The following is a 22,197-nucleotide window of genomic DNA, read 5'->3' as shown; positions in this document are numbered from 1 at the left end:
CATGCGGACTGATCCAAGATGTCGAGGTTGAAAGGAAGCAGGACACAAGTGCAGCTGCTCCGCTCTTCAGCTCAAAGAAGTCTGGAATTTGTCTTTAACTTTGGGAAATAAGTTGTGCTGGGAGAAACGATACATTCTTTCATCTGCCTCCTGATTCTCTGCTACATTGTTTCACCGATACTCGCGCTGTTTCTGGGATTCCTGCCTCTACATCAGAGAGAGAGCAGGACATAAGGGCTACAGCTCTGCTTTCAAACCCAGGGAAGTACGAGAAGTGGAAAATACGCTGCGCTAGGAAGCGCTTTATTCCTTCTGCCACCTCCTGCTACTGTTCTACTGTGCTACTCGGCTCCCTCGGTGCTCACTCCAGGATTTATTTTTACAACTAGAAAGCCACATCAGAAGCGGCAAATGTGGTCCAGGGGCCCCAGAGTTGGGAAAAGCAACAAGCCAAGGTTCTCCAGCCTATGCCAAACAGCATCACTTCAGGGGAGATTGCTGCACCGGACAACTTATTAAGAGGTAAATGGGAAGCTAACTGTTTAAAACGGGCTACAGGAAAAACCAAGGGTGGTGGGGGGGTCAGGGTGGCTAAGGAGGGCTCTCAACTAAAAACATTATCTACTAATCCTGACGCTGCTCTGAGTGACGCTCCAATCCCAACACTCCCCGCAGGGCCTGAACCAGTTCACCTGCTTGCCGACGTATGGGAGCACCTTAACACGGGGGAGTCTCAAGAAAATGGCACTCTTTTACAAAGGGAGGCATCTCTCGGCGAGCAGTCTATAGACCAAAGTAGCACTGAGGGCCTAGTGGCTTTGGAAAAGTTACCCGCCGATTTACTTACTCCTGCACCACCTTCTGAGGATGCTGCTAGCCCCCTAGACCCAGATACTATCAAGGCGATGGCCGCAAGCGAAACTGGGCTAAACCACCAAGCAAAAGGCATTACAGATTACATCCTCAGAGCAGAACCCAATCCTGGCCTCAGAGCCCCTGGACTCCAGAGATTAGTGGTGAACATTTCTACTCGGTCTCAGACGGCTCTCTGTCCACCTCTGATGGAGAACAAATCAGTTCCAGTTCTAGCGAACACATTAGTATTGACCTCTCTAAAAATATAGGAACAGTACAACGTCAAGCAAAGAACAGAAATCCCCCTAAGAGACGGAGCCTGGGGAAGAGGCCTGAAGCGGTTACAGTTTGGGGCGTGCCTAATCTACCTTCACAATGTCTGTATTCGTTGAATTCATGCTATAATTGCCACATGGGCTTCCTTGAAAGCCTTTTTTTTCCTTTTTTTTTTGCTGTTTCTGGTGTTGTCCAGCCCTGTACTGTGCCATGTTGACCCTATCGAGCTGTGACCAAATGTTATGTATGCTGCTGGTGGGGTGGGGGGAGGCGGGGTTAAATAGCTGTGTATGCTTTTCGTGTCATTAAAACTGAAAATAAAGTTTAAAAAAAAAAAAAGACGGAGCCAGCTCAAATGGGACTATTCAGATTTGCAAATGTCTTATCCCCCATGTAAGAAGGTGAACGGATATCTATCTGGGAAAATGCTAAATCTGCAATCGCAACAGAACCTATTACAGAACCCTCCTTAGCCTCAATCTTGGCTTCTATCAAGGACTTTCAAGAAGAGGTTCACTCCGACAATCGCGCCGCTGAGGGGGCAGCCAAAAAGCTACAGGGGGCTTGCGAAAACTAAACAAACTATGTACTGACATAAGTGACCGGGTCAGCATGGTTGAAGGTCGCACAGAGAGCCTAGAAACAGAGGTAACCACTTTGAAGAATCAGGGGTTGGCTCATGAGGCATGTCTGGCAGATGTCAGTATGAAAATGGAGGAACAAGAAAATCGACAGCGTAGGAACAATCTTCGACTGCTAGGCATTCCGGAAGGAGCTGAAGGTGATGACCCAAGGCGCTACATCGTACTATTACTACGCAAAGCTTTACCGACTCAAACAAACTGGAACTGGAACTATGAAATCCAGCGAGTGCACCGATTCCCCTTCAGCATTAAACTGAATCGAAGTGGCAGTAACCCTTCCGATGGAAAGACTAGGCCTTTTTTAGTGTTCTTTGGGAACTTCCTCCTTAGACTATTTGTGTATGATAAGGCCCGTCCAAGCTCTCCAAAAGGGGCTAATGGGGTGATGTTTTTCGCCAAACCTGACTTCTACCATACAACAGTAGAGCGCAGGTGGCACTTGCGCAAATTAATCACCCCATACCAACAGTTAGGTGCCGAAGTGTTTTTAATGAATCCTGCCAGGTGAGAAAAAAGAATAATAAATAAAAGTCTAGAGGGGGGAAAATTATCAGGAAAAGAGTAAAGTGATAAGTCAGGAAAGTAACTCTAGCAATATGGTGGTGTAATCAGATGATTTTTGTGAATTTGGGTGAAATGTCCCTTGAAGCTTAGAAATTTGAGGAACAAGGCCGATAATGCCTACTGTTTAATTCAGGGCATAGTCTAGCGGCGATGCATCCCAATTGACAACCATCATTCAGGGTTTCCCTGATTGCTCCAATGGGGGGGGGGGGTCACAAATTGATGGTGATGAGGTTCACAACACTGGTAAATTTGATATTGGCTAGTGAAAACAAAACACACAAAAAGAAGGGTAAATCACAAAATAAAAGAAAAGAAAATAGTAAAGGGGAAATAAATGTTCAAACAAATAAAATATTAGTATATTGTGCTATACACCAAATGCATGATGGTACATGATATACACCTAGGAGAAAAGCAGTAAAAAATGTCAAACCAAATGAATAATCAATGTTCCTTAAAAATTGTGTCCGTTAACATCTGTGGTCTAAACGATGCCTTGAAAAGGAAGAGAGTAGCTCAGGGTCTATGTTTTTTAGGAGCTGAACTTTTCACCGTGCAAGGAACACATGTGGAAGGAACCCAGAAGCACATACTAAACTCACTGGGGTGTAGGGTCATCGGGGGAACCTCCCAGGGGGCAAAGACGAGAGCAGTTGGGAGTGTTAGTTCAAAATAGACATCTGTTGACTTCCAACAGGGTAAAATCTGATCCTCTGGGTAGGTGGGTTATCGCAGAATGTGATCTCCCCCCTAACTCGGCCTTTACACTATGCTTCATATATGGAAGCAACACTGATGACCCAGGGGTCATTAACTGGATCTCGGGAGAACTTGCCCACTGGCCCTTTACCATTGGCGTTATACAGGCAGGAAGCCCAAAGTCTATCAGGCCCTACTTAACCTAATACAAATACATGGGCTTAGTGAGGTCTAGGCCAATTTAAAGTCCACTCACCCGGGGTACCCATACTTTTCAGCCCCACACCTCTCACTTGCTAGACTAGCTTATTTTCTTGTGTCTACATCAATACTCCAAAACTGTTCTATTGAGATGGCCCTACGATTTATGTCGGATCACAATCCTCGTATTTTAAACGTCAGTTCGTTAGGGCTTCGGAGGGAAACTTCGAATTGGAGTTTTGAAAAAGCCTTATTGCATGATGAGGGTTATCGATATTCCTATCTTAGCATAGATCGCCGCCTAGTGTTGGGTCCGGATGATTGCACCTTGTTGTCCTGGAAGAGTCTTCGAAGTATCACAAGATAGGTGACTCCTCCCCTGGACTACAGTGCGCATGGGCATCTTCTCCATCCTTAGACTGTTTTTCGCCATTGTGGCAAAGATGGAGTATAGTAAAGTAAGAGATGGCCATGCAAAAGAGAATCCAGCAGCTGCAACAGGCACCGGGAAGGAGGGTGGGCGATATGAATGTCAGCAGCCCTACATGCCAAGAACAGATGCATACTGGTAAGTAGCATTTTCTGTTCGAGTCATGTGGGCTGCTGAATTCATATCTTAGCATAGACTGTATAGCAGTATCTCCTCTAGCGGTGGTCATCTGTACCAGCTGCAGCAGTCTGAAAAAGAGTTTTAAGGACAGCCTGGCCTACAGCAGCTTGCTGCTTTGTTTGCACGTCTACACAATAGTGTTTAGTGAAAGTGTTTATGGTAGACCATGTAGCTGCCCTACATATGTCTTCAAGAGGAATATTCCCTAGGAAAGCCATGGATGCCCCCATTTTACGCGTAGAATGTGCTTTTGGGGGAACTGTTAGAGTGCGTTTAGCTTTTTGGGTTTAAAGTATTTTATTAAGGCACAAAAACACGGGGAGGGGAGCAGGAGGTCAGGCAAACATACAGTACAAGAAGCGGAACGTTGCAGCGAGTCAGAAGAAAAGTAGGGAGGCAGGAAGCCCCAGAGGGTAACAAGGCAAAGACATAAGGCAATAAGGCATTGTGAACGACCCCCCTGTAGGCCCCCACTCCCTAGGCAAGTCCGAGCCAGAATAGCACCCCGCGACACAGTAAAAGAGAAGCATACCGTTCCACCAGCCCCCCGACCCCAGAGAAGAAGAAGAAAGAAAAGCAAAGGAGGAAAAGAAAGAAAACAATACCCCAACATCCCCGTCCGAAAGTCAGCATTAGAAGCATATAACCCCTCTTCCCACCCCCAACCCCCGGCCCCCGATCCGCACTTTCACTCCGCCGCAGGCGCTGGCGGCGTCAGCCTAAGGAGGCGCAAGTACCGTGGACACGTGAGCTCGTGAAATTCCGTGGACAGCAGTGCCAAAAAGGGGTGCCAGAGCTCCTCAAACTGGTCAACATTCCCAGCCACCGTTAGCGACATCTTCTCCATGCCCAGTACCTGCCAGAGCCTATGCAGCCAACCAGTGATAGAGGGGGCAGTGGGGGTGCGCCAAAGTACAAGTATGTTCTGAACGGCGGAGCCTAGCGCAATCGCAATCTGCCTGCCCCTGCGGGATTTCAGCGGGTACATCAAGTCATTGGGGAGGCCTAGCAAGACATACGCGGGGAAGCGCGGAAGCTCGATCTCAAAATGCCTATCCACCTCATCTAAGACTTCCTTCCAATAGGCCGACAGCACCGGGCACTCCTGTCCGCAGCCGCGCCAGCAACCCTTATCGCCGATTTTGCGCATCTCATAGAGCCGCTCCGGGGTGTAGTACCAATAGGTGGACACTTTAGTGAAGGTTTCAGTCAGCCCAGTGTGGTACGCAGAGTGCCTCGCCCGATACGCAATCCTGTCCCACTCCTTGTGGCTCAGGGTCCTGCCCAATTCCCTGTGCCAGCGCTCCCTCCCTGGGTTATGGTAGTGAAACGGCGGGGGTTGGAGAAACTTATACAAATCAGTGATAAGCTTGGCGTCCGAGGTCCGGGTTACCAACCATCGCTCATAGGGCGTAATCGAACGGGCAGCGACGTCACGCACTGGGGGTTGAAGAGCCCAGTGGCGGACTTGCATGTAACGCAGTCTGTCCCCTTCCGTCAGGCCAAACTCCTGTCGGAGCTGCTGGAAGGGGAGCACGCCCTCCGGCCCGTAGATCTGGAAAAGCGCCCTGCAACCCGCGCTCACCCAGTGGGAAAAGGCACCCGGCTCTAGACCCAGAGTGAAGTCTGGATTGCCAGCAATGGGAGTGAACGGCTGTAGGAAGGTACATCCTGACTATGGTTGCCCCCAACTTTTTGCCCTGTGTTTTAGCTGGTTTTGGACATAGTCGACCTGGGACCCTGCCAATCAGGACCCCAGGCCTACTGCTCTCTCTTTAAAATGGATTCCATGTACCCTAGGTACATCTCCAATTGGTACTGGGCCACCCTATCAGACCCTGTAACTCAGGGCATGGGTGTACCCAGGGCTGCCAGGGGCTGCAGCATGTATTATGCCACCCCTGGCTGGCCTCCTAAATTTGACACAACTGGCTGCATGACAGCTGGGGCAAAGTCGTGTAATCACCCTTTGCTGTAGGTGTAGTATACCTATACCTAACCCTAAAATGGACACACAGATTCCTATCAGTCACTCCTATAGCAGGCCTTGACAATCCTGAAGGCAGAGTGCTTGGAATCGTGTGAGATGGTGCTCTGGCATGAGCTGAGCCTGTCTGCAGCTTGCGGAATCAAGTCCTAATGGCTGTTCCATGATATCGCATACCATATACTCTTAAGTGCATTATAATCCTCGCGGTTAAATGCTATCTTTGGTATTGCTTTATCAAAACATGTCGAGTAAGGTGTCATACGAATTGGAATACTAACCCCTCGCCAATTCTGGCGACGGGGTTAGCATTCCACCCTTCTAGAGGGACACGACATGTATGTAACTGTGAACCCCGGTTAAAGTTAACTGAAGCCTCAGCTCCACAAAATGGATGCTGCCACCACAGACACGAGTCTGACCCCCTGCAGCTGGGAGTCCTTCCAGCGAGGGGAGCCTGGACAAAGGGTTTCCTGTCAGGGGCGGTGCTAGCACCGTCCCAGACATGGTTTTGTGTATCCTGGGTAGGCAGGGCTTTACAGGAAGGTGACTGCTGAGTGGCACCCCGGTGCTCACTACGCATAGGCCGGTCTGAACCAGTTCCAGGGGCACACCAGCCCCTGGCCTGGGGAAGTCCGGCATGACTGAGGGGTGTAACCACCCCCCACCTAGTCCCACCCATAGGCAGGACCTAGTCACCGGGTCAGCCCCTTTTTTTAGTATAAAGATAGGAGCGGGCCCCCTGTTAAAATTAGATCATCTTTGGAATCAAGATACCACTTTCTTCGAAAGGACTTCACGATTCCTTCTTCAAGATTCTCCCTTGTGGCTAAGGAGTAGTCACCCTGCATCAAGCGGGCACCATCCTAAAGAACACTGCGGTCTGCTGCAAGTCCTTCATCACGAATCCGACGACCCAGCTCGACGAGACCCGGCTTCCCTGGCACCTCTGACCTCTACTCACCTCTACAGCCAAGCTGAGAACCGTGAGTGCGACGAGACCTCAAGGGACCGACGATCGCCAAGACTGCACGACATCTTTACTGCAAGCCCACCGTGTCCTCCACTGGTGAGTGCTTTGGGGTCCGAGAAGCCCCGACCCTGCGCAGCTCCAGCACCCAAGATCAGCCCCCCTGCATCTCCACGATCTGCGTGGGGCCCTTCTGCTGTTTGCTGTGCACCGCGTTGTTTGGCTACTAGCCGGCTGGCTTGTGGCCTTCTGAACGACGCCCAACGACTTCACGACTGCTGGTCTGGTTGCTCCAGGCTGGCCCTTGCTTCCTTCTTCAAGAGAGGCACCCCGGACCCTCCTGGTCCACTCCAGACGCCATTTTAGGTCCACCGCGTGGGCTTGAATTTGCCAAGGCTTTGTTGCCCAATCCTGGGTCCAGCGACGCCGACAGCTTCTATCTTCGTGGGACAGCTCGATCCTCCATCCTGGTCGCCGACAACGCCTCCTGGTCCGTGAGATCTTCGAGTCAAGCGTCACCCACTCACCTTGTCGAGGTGGCTACCATCCGGTGCCCTCCTGGTGCCCACTGACTACTGGCTAGTAGTCTCGAACTTGGTCCCCTCTGCTTTCAGGTGTCATCTATCTTCGAGATCCAGGCTTGGATCCAACTGAACTTTCTTCACTGGTCACCGGCCAGCATCTTTTCTTCCGGCTCCTGGTCCGTCTACGAGGATTCCCGACGTCTTTTCAGACCTATGCAGCTGCAGCCCCTGGGCTAGGTAACTTCGGCATTTCGGTGCCCCAGCATAGCCTCACTATCCAAGGGTCAGAATCTACTTTCGTTTTCTCCCTACCAGGTCGGGTTCGCCCGAGAACACTAACTTTCTAATTCCTAGCTACCATAGACTTTTGTCCCGCATCTCGCGTGAGAGTGCACACACTGCACCCGAGTCCCCTAGGCCTCCTAGAAGTAATCTAACGATTCCCTAGTCAAGTCCTAGCGATTCCAAAAGCTATTAGTACTGTACTTACCTGCTAGGAATTTCGCATTCCACTTTCAGAGTATATGGTTTTCCGTGCCCCTCGGGCATTTGTATATACTGTGCTAACTTAAGTATTTTTGTAAGAGTTTTTGGTTTGTGCTTAGTACCCTGTCCTCATAAAGAGTACAGGGCTGTTGTGATCTTTAAATAAATAACTGTTTATTTTCATAACACTTGTGTGGTGTCCTTTCACTTGGTATTCAAGGGGTATATGTGTGGTAAACAGCTGGCTTAACACGCCCTCTCGAGTCTTTAGCCTTAGACTGCTCGTATCCACGCTACTAGGATAGCTGGTCTATAAGGTTGACTTACAACCAATCATCAATAAGGGTTGCTGGACTGATACATAGTGTTCACTAGAATAGTGAGCACTGCATATCAGGCCACCTTCTCACATTGGTGAGCAGCGGTTGGGATTTGAGCTTGCTGTTGTTTTACCACACGTATCCTAAGAATATCTTGTTGAAAGATCACATAAGTACTGTTAGGTACATATAACTAAAGCTTAGAATACTCTGAGTTCTACTGAACCAGCTGTTGTAGCTCCTCAAGGCTTAGCACACCTTGGCTACAACTCTAGCAAGGGACCAGTAGGTAACACATAGTGTAGGTAGGTGCATCACTTACACCACACTAGAAGCAGTATGTCGGGCACAGGAGGAAACACTGAGTCTCCCCTTGTGTCAGTTGACCCTCCACAGGTCATACCTTCAAAATATACTGCTCTTAGCTTCCATGAGATGAGACAAGTGTGTACTCTCAGGAAACTAAAACAGGGGTCTAACCCCACCACTTCCTTTCTGATTGGTCTCTTAGAGGCCTATGATGCCAGTAGGGCTGGTAACCCAGACCCTTCTAATCCAGAAGGAAGTATGCCCTCCTTACAGGGTCCCTTTGATATCCATCCCCTCCATGAGGCAGATGATGCTGAGGAGGAGGATGAGTTGTCTGGGGATGAGGCAGATAAGGGACAGCTAGAAGTCAGTAGACTAAGCAGGTCCAACTTAAGCAGACATGAGCTTGGTACTGGGGGACTCCTGGGCCCACTCTCAGGTCAGCTTAACATTGGGAATGGACGAGTTAGGTCTCTATCAAGAGGCTCTAGCAGATCCTTTCGAACCAATGGCTCTCTCAACTCTTCTCACAGAGGAATGTCTTCCCCTAAGAGGAGAGTGTATGAAGCTGAAGAAAGGGCAGTCAAACTGAGGATTGAAAGGGAAGAACTTGCCCTGGCCAAAGAGAGACTTGCCCTTGCTAGAGAGCAAGAATTATGTGGGCTAGTTCCCACTGGTGGCAGCAATAAACCTAGCAATAGGGAAAGGAGTTTTGATAAAAAGCACCTGAATAAGATAGTGCCCCCCTTTAGAGAAGGGGATGACATCCACAAATGGATTACTGCTTTGGAGAGAGCCTGCACTGTGCAGGGTGTTCCCCAAAGTCAGTGGGCAGCTATCTTGTGGCTCTCCTTTGATGGTAAAGGTAGAGATAAGCTCCTCACCACAAGGGTGGAGGATGCTAACAATTACCAAATCTTGAAGAATACACTGGTTGATGGGTTTGGTTTAACCACTGAACAATACAGGATGCTGTTCAGAGACACCCAGAAAACTCAGTCTCAAGATTGGACTGACTTTGTTGATTGTGCCACTAAGGCTTTTGAAGGCTGGCTACTGGGTAGTAAGGTTACTGATTTTAAAGGATTGTATAATCTAATTATGAGGGAGCAAATCTTAAATAATTGTCAGAACCAGCTATTACATCAGCACCTGGTAGACTCCGAGTTGACCTCTCCACAGGAATTGGGTAAGAGGGCAGACAAATGGGTCAGAACCCGGGTTAGGCCTAAAAACCAGGGTGGTGACCAGAAAAAGGAATCAACCAAGCCTCAAGAGAAGGGTGGGGATAAATCCACAGAGAAGACTTCCCAAGGGCCCCAAAATTCCAACAAGGGTGGTGGGTCCCAGAACACTCCTTCAGAACAGAAGAAACCTTATTGCCATACCTGTAAACAGGTGGGTCATTACAAAAGTGATGCCAGTTGCCCTAAAAATGGTAATAAGGGAAATGTGCCCCCAGGTAATACTCCTAAACCTCCTGTTACCACTAGTGGTAATCCCCCAGGTGGTGGGAGTGCCCCCAAGAATGTGGTGGGCATTACTTTGGGCAATCAGGAGGACTATGGCTTAGCCAGGTTCCCTGACCACACTCTTGTCTGTGAGACTGGCATGGGGTTTGCCAACTTCACTACTGGACCCCACATTTTGGGCAAGTATAGACAAGAAGTTTTAGTGAATGGTCAGAAAGTTGAGGCATTCAGAGACACAGGGGCCAGCCTCACCATGATGAGTGACCATCTGGTCCCCTCTGCTCAACTGACCCCTGGTTTTACTTATCAGGTGACAGACATTCATGGAATGAAGAGAAGGCATCCCATGGCAGTAGTCAAGCTCAGCTGGGGTAATGTCACAGGGCCCATGAGAGTGGCAGTGACAGATAACCTACCTGTAGATTGCTTACTGGGGAATGACCTGGAACTCTCAGCATGGGCTGAGGTGGAACAAGAAACTCATTCCAGAATGATAGGCCTATCCAGACAGGTTAGTGGGGCAGTAATAGCTACAGCCCCAGTCCCAGCACCATTCCTCCCTGAAAAGGTTGGAAGGGCAGTGGTAGCCACTGCCCAGGCTCAGACAGACTTTCCAGAACAGGATAGGAGGGCTGTGACAGTCACAGCCCAAACACAAACTGAGTGCCCTCCTGAAAAGGTTGGCAAGGCTGAAATGGTCTCAGCCTCTACTCAGACAGATAGTGAGGTTGTGAAGCCTGAAACAATGGATCACTCCACTCAAACAGAGAGCATTGAGGAGGAAGAAGAGTCTTCCCCCTCCCAGACACTAGGTGAGAGCCAGCCTCCTCAGGGAACTGACTCTACCCCTGTTGAAGGAACTGCCCCAGAGGTAGTCAGGCCTAGCCTGGCAGAGCCCCTGATGGCAGTGGACCCTTCCCAGGTGGGACCCAGTCTGGAGCAGGTAACCTGCACCTCTCTACCCTGCCTCAGTCAGCCCAGGGCTGAAGAGACCAGGGAGGCCAGTGGTGGACCCCAAAGGGCCCCCTGTCCAAAAGAACCCCTTAATCAGCAGATTAGGATCACTGAAGCTGGTAAACCTAGCCAAGTGAAAATAGAACAGACTCCTGAGGGATCCCCCTTAAAAGTAGTTAGGGAACTCCCACAGCTGGACACTGTTGGGCACAGCCAAACATGGGGCCTAAAAACCCCAGACCTGACCTGTCCCTCCAGTAAGCCAAACAGAGGGACTCAGCCTCCAGCTTTAGGTAGCCAGAGGCTGACCCTGAGAGCTCAGTGCATCTCAGCTAAAGAAAGAAAGGCACACATGATGAATGGTGATTGGAGGAAGTTGAGCCCAAAGGTAGAGGAGCCTCACTTCAGCACTCCATCCCAGCATCAGCCTTCTTCTTTCCCAAGACACACCAGAGACAGAGATTCCCTATGGTGGAGACCCTCAGATACCCTTAGGGTGAGGGGTTGCCTAGTGGACCATGACACAGGGGGAAACCAAGCCAGAGCTGGTACTTCCTTATATGGCCACTTAGGTAATAGAGGCTTACCTGGACAAGGATAGCCTTATCTCCTTTCGTTTGGGGGGGGGGTTGTGTAGGAAGGTACATCCTGACTATGGTTGCCCCCAACTTTTTGCCCTGTGTTTTAGCTGGTTTTGGACATAGTCGACCTGGGACCCTGCCAATCAGGACCCCAGGCCTACTGCTCTCTCTTTAAAATGGATTCCATGTACCCTAGGTACATCTCCAATTGGTACTGGGCCACCCTATCAGACCCTGTAACTCAGGGCATGGGTGTACCCAGGGCTGCCAGGGGCTGCAGCATGTATTATGCCACCCCTGGCTGGCCTCCTAAATTTGACACAACTGGCTGCATGACAGCTGGGGCAAAGTCGTGTAATCACCCTTTGCTGTAGGTGTAGTATACCTATACCTAACCCTAAAATGGACACACAGATTCCTATCAGTCACTCCTATAGCAGGCCTTGACAATCCTGAAGGCAGAGTGCTTGGAATCGTGTGAGATGGTGCTCTGGCATGAGCTGAGCCTGTCTGCAGCTTGCGGAATCAAGTCCTAATGGCTGTTCCATGATATCGCATACCATATACTCTTAAGTGCATTATAATCCTCGCGGTTAAATGCTATCTTTGGTATTGCTTTATCAAAACATGTCGAGTAAGGTGTCATACGAATTGGAATACTAACCCCTCGCCAATTCTGGCGACGGGGTTAGCATTCCACCCTTCTAGAGGGACACGACATGTATGTAACTGTGAACCCCGGTTAAAGTTAACTGAAGCCTCAGCTCCACAAAATGGATGCTGCCACCACAGACACGAGTCTGACCCCCTGCAGCTGGGAGTCCTTCCAGCGAGGGGAGCCTGGACAAAGGGTTTCCTGTCAGGGGCGGTGCTAGCACCGTCCCAGACATGGTTTTGTGTATCCTGGGTAGGCAGGGCTTTACAGGAAGGTGACTGCTGAGTGGCACCCCGGTGCTCACTACGCATAGGCCGGTCTGAACCAGTTCCAGGGGCACACCAGCCCCTGGCCTGGGGAAGTCCGGCATGACTGAGGGGTGTAACCACCCCCCACCTAGTCCCACCCATAGGCAGGACCTAGTCACCGGGTCAGCCCCTTTTTTTAGTATAAAGATAGGAGCGGGCCCCCTGTTAAAATTAGATCATCTTTGGAATCAAGATACCACTTTCTTCGAAAGGACTTCACGATTCCTTCTTCAAGATTCTCCCTTGTGGCTAAGGAGTAGTCACCCTGCATCAAGCGGGCACCATCCTAAAGAACACTGCGGTCTGCTGCAAGTCCTTCATCACGAATCCGACGACCCAGCTCGACGAGACCCGGCTTCCCTGGCACCTCTGACCTCTACTCACCTCTACAGCCAAGCTGAGAACCGTGAGTGCGACGAGACCTCAAGGGACCGACGATCGCCAAGACTGCACGACATCTTTACTGCAAGCCCACCGTGTCCTCCACTGGTGAGTGCTTTGGGGTCCGAGAAGCCCCGACCCTGCGCAGCTCCAGCACCCAAGATCAGCCCCCCTGCATCTCCACGATCTGCGTGGGGCCCTTCTGCTGTTTGCTGTGCACCGCGTTGTTTGGCTACTAGCCGGCTGGCTTGTGGCCTTCTGAACGACGCCCAACGACTTCACGACTGCTGGTCTGGTTGCTCCAGGCTGGCCCTTGCTTCCTTCTTCAAGAGAGGCACCCCGGACCCTCCTGGTCCACTCCAGACGCCATTTTAGGTCCACCGCGTGGGCTTGAATTTGCCAAGGCTTTGTTGCCCAATCCTGGGTCCAGCGACGCCGACAGCTTCTATCTTCGTGGGACAGCTCGATCCTCCATCCTGGTCGCCGACAACGCCTCCTGGTCCGTGAGATCTTCGAGTCAAGCGTCACCCACTCACCTTGTCGAGGTGGCTACCATCCGGTGCCCTCCTGGTGCCCACTGACTACTGGCTAGTAGTCTCGAACTTGGTCCCCTCTGCTTTCAGGTGTCATCTATCTTCGAGATCCAGGCTTGGATCCAACTGAACTTTCTTCACTGGTCACCGGCCAGCATCTTTTCTTCCGGCTCCTGGTCCGTCTACGAGGATTCCCGACGTCTTTTCAGACCTATGCAGCTGCAGCCCCTGGGCTAGGTAACTTCGGCATTTCGGTGCCCCAGCATAGCCTCACTATCCAAGGGTCAGAATCTACTTTCGTTTTCTCCCTACCAGGTCGGGTTCGCCCGAGAACACTAACTTTCTAATTCCTAGCTACCATAGACTTTTGTCCCGCATCTCGCGTGAGAGTGCACACACTGCACCCGAGTCCCCTAGGCCTCCTAGAAGTAATCTAACGATTCCCTAGTCAAGTCCTAGCGATTCCAAAAGCTATTAGTACTGTACTTACCTGCTAGGAATTTCGCATTCCACTTTCAGAGTATATGGTTTTCCGTGCCCCTCGGGCATTTGTATATACTGTGCTAACTTAAGTATTTTTGTAAGAGTTTTTGGTTTGTGCTTAGTACCCTGTCCTCATAAAGAGTACAGGGCTGTTGTGATCTTTAAATAAATAACTGTTTATTTTCATAACACTTGTGTGGTGTCCTTTCACTTGGTATTCAAGGGGTATATGTGTGGTAAACAGCTGGCTTAACACGCCCTCTCGAGTCTTTAGCCTTAGACTGCTCGTATCCACGCTACTAGGATAGCTGGTCTATAAGGTTGACTTACAACCAATCATCAATAAGGGTTGCTGGACTGATACATAGTGTTCACTAGAATAGTGAGCACTGCATATCAGGCCACCTTCTCACAACGGCGATGGAAAAGTGGTGAGCTCACGAAGCTCACACACCGCGTCCCACACTCTCAGCGGGACCCGGGTGATAAAAGAGGCGTAGAGATTAGGCGGGCGGTGAGTGCGCCGCAGGAACGGGACCTCCTGGAGGGTACGGCCCGCAACTGCCTGGTCTTGAAAGAGCCAGTGTGTGTCCGATTCCCACCGGCTCCACTCCACTAAATACCGGAGCTGCGCCGCCTGAAAGTACTTCCGGAGGTCCGGGACTCCGAGACCCCCCGCCTCCGGGGCAAGCATGGAGAGGACCCGCTTCATCCGAGGCTTACGGCCCTGCCACACAAAGCGGGAGATGTCTGCCTGCGTCTGCCGTATCCAACCCACGGGGGGCTGGAGAGGTAGAGCGCGAAAAAGATACAGGATCTGAGGCAGTATCGTCATCTTCACCGCCGCGATACGGCCCAGCCACGAGAGTAGGCCCTTGTTCCATCGGCCGAGTTCCTCTTTGATCTTTTTGCCCAGAGAGGAATAGTTAGCTGCGACCATGGCAGGCAGGGAGGGAGCAAGCAAAATTCCCAGGTAAGGCACCGTGGAGGAGGACCACTGCAAAGGAAAGAGACTCTGAAGGTCCCGCCTGGTGTCGGCAGAGAGCGACACATCCAGCGCAGCCGACTTAGTCATATTCATTTTAAAGCCCGCCACGCGGGCAAAAGCGTTCAGTTCCTGGACGCAGGCAGGGAGTGACCGCCTGGGGTCATCCAGGGTCAGCAAGACATCGTCCGCGTATAAGCTGACAGTATGTGTGTATTGCCCCATCTTCACCCCAATAGCATCCGGGTTATCGCGAATCCTCTGTGCAAACGGCTCCATATAAAGGGCAAAGAGGAGCGGCGAGAGGGGGCAACCCTGTCTCGTGCCGCGCTCAATGGCAAAGCTGCTGGAGCTGTGTCCATTGACACGCACTGACGCTGACGGTCTCCTATAGCAGTTAAAGACCATAGTGCGGAACTTCTCGCCGATCCCCAGTTTCCCAAGAACCAGCTCGAGATATGGCCAATGAACCCTATCAAAGGCCTTCTCCGCGTCGACCGATAGCAGCATCCGCTCCCCCGGGACGCGTGAGGCCTTTTCCAGCACGTGCGTCACCCTCTTTGTGTTGTCGACCGTCTGCCTACCGGGTACAAAACCGGCCTGGTCCGCCTCCACCAAACCTGGTAGGTGTAGACCCAGCCTGGCCGCCAAGATTCCGGTGTAAAGCTTGAGGTCCACATTTAGGAGCGAGATGGGCCGGTACGAGCCGCACAGGGTCCGGTCCTTCCCCGGCTTGGGGATAACCGACACAGTCGCTGAGAGAAGGTCCGGTGGGATGGCTCCCGGTTCGGAGAAAGAATTGAACAAGCGAGCCAGGAGAGGCGCGACAGTGGGACAGAAGGTCTTGTAAAACAAGGCCGTATAGCCATCCGGGCCCGGGGCTTTACCATGCTTCAGCCGCGCAATCGCGGAGATGACCTCCTCCACGTGAATGTCCCTCTCTAGGTGGTCCGCCTGGGAGGGGTCCAAGGCCGGGAGGGTCACGGATTCCAAATAGGCCTCAGCCTCTCCCGGTGGGGAAGGCTCTGCAGCGTACAGCGCCTCGTAAAAGGAACGAAAGGAATCTGCCACCTCCGCGTCACCGGAAACCGGGATCCCATCCACTCCCACCAGCTCCTTCACCACATTGCGTTGCTGCGCAGCCCTGAGCCTATGGGCCAGGAGCTTACCGCACCTGTCTCCGCCGGTGTAAAAGGCATGTTTCAGGCGCAGCGCTGCATACTCCGCCCGATCTAGATCCAACGCAGAGAGGAGTTTCCGTGCCGCCTTCAGCTGCTTCCAAACACGAGGAGCCCCCGTTCGGCGGTGAACCTGCTCAAGCTCCCTAACCTGCGCCGTCAGTTCTTCCCTCTTGCGTTGGCGTTCCTTGTTTTCCGCCGAGGAAATGGAGATAAACTCCCCCCTGACGACCGTTTTCAAAGCCGCCCACTGCGTAGCCAGGGACGTGTCAGAGTTGTTATTGTGGGTCAGGTAGTCCTGGATGACCTCCTCCACTCGCTTCACAACCGATTTCTTATGGAGAAGCGTGTCCCGAAGCCGCCACATCCCTCTAGAGGGGGGGGCCGCCGGCCAAGCAAAGATTCCGGAAACCGGTGCGTGGTCGGACAGGGACAAGACCCCGATGTCTGCCGCCGTGGCGGCCGAACAAAGCGGTCCGCTCATCAAGAGGTAATCCAACCGTGAATAAGTGCGGTGCGCGTGGGAGAAATATGAGTAGTCCCTATCGGTGGGGTGCATGGTGCGCCAGAGGTCATGTAGGTCCATCTCCGCAATCTGGTCCTGTACCGCCCTAGAAAGTTCCCCTGTCTGCGGAAAGCGCTGGGCAGATCTATCCAAGGTGGAGTCGAAGACCATATTCAGGTCTCCCCCCAAGATGATATGGCGATCGGGCGAGGCAGTAACGTCCACCAACACTGATTCCAGGAAGCGATCCTGGTGGTCATTTGGGCTGTATACCGAACCAACCGTAAAGGCAACACCTCCCAAACGCATGCGATACACTAGAAGCCTCCCCTTCTGCTCAGCATGTTTATGCAACACCTCCCCCCTGAAGGAGCTGGCTAGAAGAATGGCCACCCCAGCAGTCTTAGTTGCAGCAGAGGAAAAGAGTTGCGTGGGGAACTTGGCAGAGCGCAACCTATGGCAATCTTTGGAAAGTAAATGGGTTTCCTGCAGGAGGCAGATATCCGCCTGCGACCCCTCCAACAGGGAAAGGATCGCCCTACGCTTCACGGGGTTATTCAGACCCTTAACATTAAGGGTCACTACTTTCAGGGACTTTGCATCGCCTCCAGGGAAACAACGCGCTATGCAGCGAGCGAGGGATCAGCGGGGGGCGCGCGGGGCAGGGGCGCAGGGAAGGCCAGAGGCGGCATCGTACATGTTCGGACAGCTTCGGACGGGACCCCCCCCACACCAAACCAACAGTTAAACCCCCCCAGAACCAACCCATGGCAACCAGCCAAAACAAAAAACAGAAAACAACACCCCATAGTCTCAGTCTAGCCCAAGTGGGCGAGTCTGCAGAAAACAGTCAAGTGGACGTCCAGCCACACACCTCCCCCCTCGCCCCCCCAGCCCCCAGCCCAGCATCGATAAAGCTAAGAGTCTCTCCCCCCGGAGAAAAGTTAGGCCGTTAGGGCCACACCAGTAGATTCAGGCAAGTTCCTGGCCGCAGTCCTCAGGGCCTCCGCCATGTCTGCTCTGATGGTGGGCGAGTCTGGACGACTCGCTGTCGCTGACGATTGGCGCCTCCTCGACCTCCGCCGGCCCCGCCGCTCGGGGCGCCGCCATGCGGGTGTAGCCCCTTCCTCCTCCGTAGCAGTAAGGCCCAGTACTCCACAGACATCTTGTAAAGAGCGCAGCTGATGCAGCACCCCATTCCATCGAAAGAGAAGACGGAAGGGGTGACCCCAGGAATAGGCTGTCTCATGTTCTCGCAGAAAGTCCGTAGCGATGCGGAAAGACCTGCGCTTCTGCAGTGTGATGGCGGACAGGTCCTGATAGAGCGCCACAGGTCTTTCTCGGAAGGTCAGTGGTTGCTTCCTGCGGGCCTCCGTCATGATGCGCTCCTTTAGGGGGAGATCCGGCAGGAATGCCAGGATATCAGGCGGGGGTGCCGATGACTGGCGCTGGCGGCCCACCCTGTGTGCTCTATCAATGCGGATCGGGAAATCCGCTCCTTCCTCCAAGATGTCGCGGAACAGGTCCTGCAGATAGGCCACTAGGTCCGCACCTTCATCCGCGGATGGAACACCTCGCACCCGGATGTTATTCCGCCTGGACCTGTTCTCGAGGTCCTCCGAGTGGGCCTGGAGCTCGACACATTGCTCCCGGAGGCGGAGGACGTCCTGCTGGAGATGAGTTATCTCTTCATCGCGACGTTGGGCCGCCGTCTCCACAGTATCGACCCGCTCGCCCAGGCCTTCGACTTCCCTGCGCACTTCCCGGACCTCTCCAGCCACTTCGGTCTTAAGAGTTTGAAATTCCTCCTTGAGGGAGCTGAATAAGTCCTCCATGAAGGACCTCGTGACTGGTGGCTCGCCCACGGTTGCGTCCGTTGATGCCCGGGAGGCCCCCGGGGACGGCTGCGTCCTGTCGCGTAGTTGCTGGGACCTGCCGAGCATTTCCGGCAAAGTGCGATCTCCTCGTGCCGCGCCACGTCTCCCAGTCATCTTGGCCCCCGGTGAAGCCCAGGGTCAGTTGCTGTAGGCGAGCGCCACCGCTCGCGGGCACCAGATGTGAGGCCCTCGTCGGGGACAAGGGTAGTGCGTCACAGGCGACAAAATGGCGGCCCGGGCCTGGGCAAGACGACCCCCGGGCCAGCAGGGCAGGCAGCAACGTCCAAAGTGTAGGCCTCCTGCCTCGTGCTCCCAGGGAGGGCAGCAGATGAGTCGGTACCAGGACGAACCGAGGCTCCCGTGTGAGAAGGGCGCGGGCAAGGGTCACTGGGCTCAGCTACACAAAGACAAGATGGCGGGAGGGTGGGACCCAAGAAGGCAGCCCGGGCCAGCAAGTCCGTGGGCGACCCTCAAATAGCAGCGGGTCCGGAAAGTGCGAAACCGATGTCTCCCTTCACCGCCAGTTGATTTGCCCGGCTCGGGCACTGCTCGAACTCTGCCATCCAGTGCCTCCAGGCGCGGAGTTCGCAAGTCGTCACCCCTCGAAACCCAGGGTAGGGGGGAGATCGCCGGCGCAGGGCCGGGGTTCGTCGCCCAGCAATGGTGCCTGCCACCAGGGCACCGGCCAGGAAGCCTCCACGCTCCGCGGAGTCCGTCTAGTCCGCTCCCTCGGGATCTCCGGCTTTCAGCTTTTCAGCACTCGGCCCAGCCGAGGCGCGCGGACAGCGCCGCAATACGCTCCGCCTCCAGGTTCTTCTCCTCGGGGCGACCCGGGCTCCACTCCTCGGAGCGATCTCCGAATAAACTTTTCGGGGACTTCCCCCGGGGCCACAGAAGTCAAAGTGGCACCAAAATGTGCCCCACGAACTCCGGCACAGTCCTCTCACCCGCAGTGCAGCCGCGGGGGGAGAGAAGCGCAGGAATCGGGGCTCGGGCTGAGCTGGGCCGGAGGAGCTACGGGAGGAAGCGTCCGCTCACCCCGCCATCTTGGCCACGCCCCCGCGTTTAGCTTTTTGATAGCATATTTGAATTCATTTAACTATCCACCTGGCTATTCCTGATTTTGAGATGGGATTACCTTTATGTTGTGGGGAAAAAGCACCAAACAGTTGATTTGTTTTCCTAAATGATTTAGTTCTGTCAACATAATATAGCAGAGCTCTCCTTACATCTAGTGTGTGTAGGGCTCTTTCAGCTACTGACTGTGGGTTTTGGAAGAAAACTGGCAATTCTATTGATTGACTGATATGTAAAGTGGATATGACTTTTGTCATAAACTTAGGGTTAGTCCGAAGTACTACCTTATTTGCATGTATTTGCATGAAAGGTTCTTGAATGGTTAGTGCCTGTAGCTCACTCACTCGCCTGAGGGAGGTAATGGCAATCAAGAATGCCACCTTCCATGTTAGACATTGTAATTCACATGAATGGAGTGGTTCGAAAGGAGGTCCCATAAGTCTGGTAAGTACTACATTTAAGTTCCAGACTGGTGAAGGTGGGTGCTTTGGAAAGATTATCCTTTTAAGACCTTCCATAAAAGCTTTGATTGGGGGTACTTTAAACAGGGAAAAGTGTTGTCTGTTCTGGAGATATGCTGCTATAGCAGCAAGATGTAGCCTTATGGAAGAGTATGCTAGATTGCATCTTTGAAGATGCAAGAGGTAACAGATAATGTTTTGGATGGAAGCATCTAATGGATTGGTTTGGTTATTATTGCAATAAATTACAAATCTTTTCATTTAGCTGCATAGCATGCTCTAGTAGTTGGCCTTCTTGCCTCCTTGATAATGTTCATGCAATCAGGAGGCAAGTTAAGGTATCCGAACTCTAAGACTTCAGGAGCCAGATCGCTAGGTTCATCTGATTGGGATCTGGGTGCATGATTTCTCCATGGTTCTGAGTTAAAAGATGGGGCGAGAGGCGCAGTCTTTGGTGGGGAACTACTGAAAGTTCTAGGAACGTTGTGTACCATGGCTGTCTTGCCCATGTGGGAGCAACCAGGATCATTGTGAGTGACTGCTGGCGTAGTTTGCGTGCCACCAGCGGAATCAGTGGGGCTGGTGTAAAAGCGTAAGCAAATCTGCCTGACCAGTTCATCCATATCGCATTGCCCTGTAACAACGGATGTGGGAACCTGGCGGCAAAGTACTGGCATTTTGAGTTTGCGTTTGTGGCAAATAGATCTATCTCTGGATGCCCCCATTCTTGGAAGTATGGTTAGAGAACTTGAGGGTGAATATCCCATTCGTGTAGCTGTTGGCTGTGTCTGCTTAACAGATCTGCTATTTGATTGTCTTTCCCTGGCAGGTGTTCTGCTAGGAGAAAAATGTTTTTGGGAATTGCCCACCCCCATATGCTCTGTGCTAGGTGAGACAGCTGTGGAGAGTGTGTCCCTCCTTGTTTATGGATGTAATACATGGCTGTCATGTTGTCCGTCCGAATCAACACGGCCTTGTTGTACAAGTATTTCTGGAATGCTTTTAGTGCCAGAAATATTGCTAGCAACTCTAAGTGGTTGATATGCAGTGTCTTTTGTTTGATTGCTGAGAGCCCTTGGACTGTGTATTGAAGTAAGTGGGCTCCCCAACCTGTCAGTGATGCGTCCGCTGTTAGTACTACTTGTGGAACCGGCTCTTGGAACAGTCGCCCCTTGGAAAGGTTTTATGGGTTCCACCACTGCAGAGAGTTGTAAGCGCGACTGTCTACCAACACTAGGTCTTTTAGTTGTCCTTGAGCTTGGTTCCACTGCCGTGCTAGGCATTCTTGCAATGGACGCATTTGAAGTCGGGAATGAGGGACAATGAATATGCAGGAGGCCATCATGCCAATGAGCTGCATGAACACTCGAGCTGGCAAAGAGTGTTGTGGCTGAAACTTTTGAATGAGAGTCTGCATGTTGGCTATCCTGGCTGGATTTGGATATGCCTTTATTACTGAGGTATCTATTGTAGCCCCCAGATATTGCTGTATGTGGGAGGGCTGTAGATGTGATTTTGGGTAATTTACGGAAAAACCCAGACTGTGCAGCAGCTGGAGTGCCTGAGACGTATGGTTTGCACACTGCGCGTACGAGTTGGCTTTTATGAGCCAATCGTCGAGGTATGGAAACACGTGGATGTGTTGCCTTCTGGAGTGTGCTGCTACTACCGCTAGATATTTTGTGAAAACTCTTGGGGCTGTAGTCACCCCGAAGGGGAGAACTTTGAATTGATAATGTTGACCTTCAATTGTGAACCTGAGGTATTTCCTGTGAGCTGGATGTATAGGTATGTGAAAATATGCATCTTTGAGGTCTAATGTAGCAAGGAAGTCGCCTTGCTGGAGTAACAGGAGTACTTGATGTAGAGTAATCATATGGAAATGCTCTGAGAGTATGTATTGATTTAGCGGTCTGAGGTCTAGTATGGGTCTGAGGGATCCATCCTTTTTGGGAATTAGGAAGTATAGAGAGTATACCCCTGTTCCTTGGTGTTGAAAAGGGACTGGTTCTATTGCTCCTTTTTGTAGCATGGATGCAACCTCTTGTTGTAACAATGTGATGTGTTCTTTGGACATAGGACGGTGTTTGGGTGGTATGTTGGGAGGAGTAGAAGTGAGTTCCAGGCCATAACCATACTGGATAATTTGTCTCACCCACCTGTCTGTGGTAATGGAGTTCCAGACTGGTAGGAATTGTTTGATTCTGCCTCCGACTGGTGTTGGATGGTCTGGAGGGAGTGTGATGAAGTCACTGTTTGGCGGCAGTGGAGGCTCTGGTGTTATTGCTGCCACGTCCTC

At 52.0% G+C, this 22,197-nt stretch overlaps 1 protein-coding gene across 1 annotated transcript in view; it reads right to left on the bottom strand.

The window, feature by feature from the left end:
• The window catches only part of RBL2 (RB transcriptional corepressor like 2), a 1,013,578-nt gene that overhangs the window by 421,593 nt on the left and 569,788 nt on the right, over window positions 1–22,197 (bottom strand). The gene's annotated exons all lie outside the window — the stretch shown is intronic.

The sequence above is a fragment of the Lissotriton vulgaris genome, chromosome 12 (assembly GCF_964263255.1).
Source record: "Lissotriton vulgaris chromosome 12, aLisVul1.2, whole genome shotgun sequence".
Classification (NCBI taxonomy): domain Eukaryota; kingdom Metazoa; phylum Chordata; class Amphibia; order Caudata; family Salamandridae; genus Lissotriton; species Lissotriton vulgaris.
Note: the sequence above shows the minus strand (reverse complement) of the source record. Positions and strands in the feature narration are given on the sequence as shown.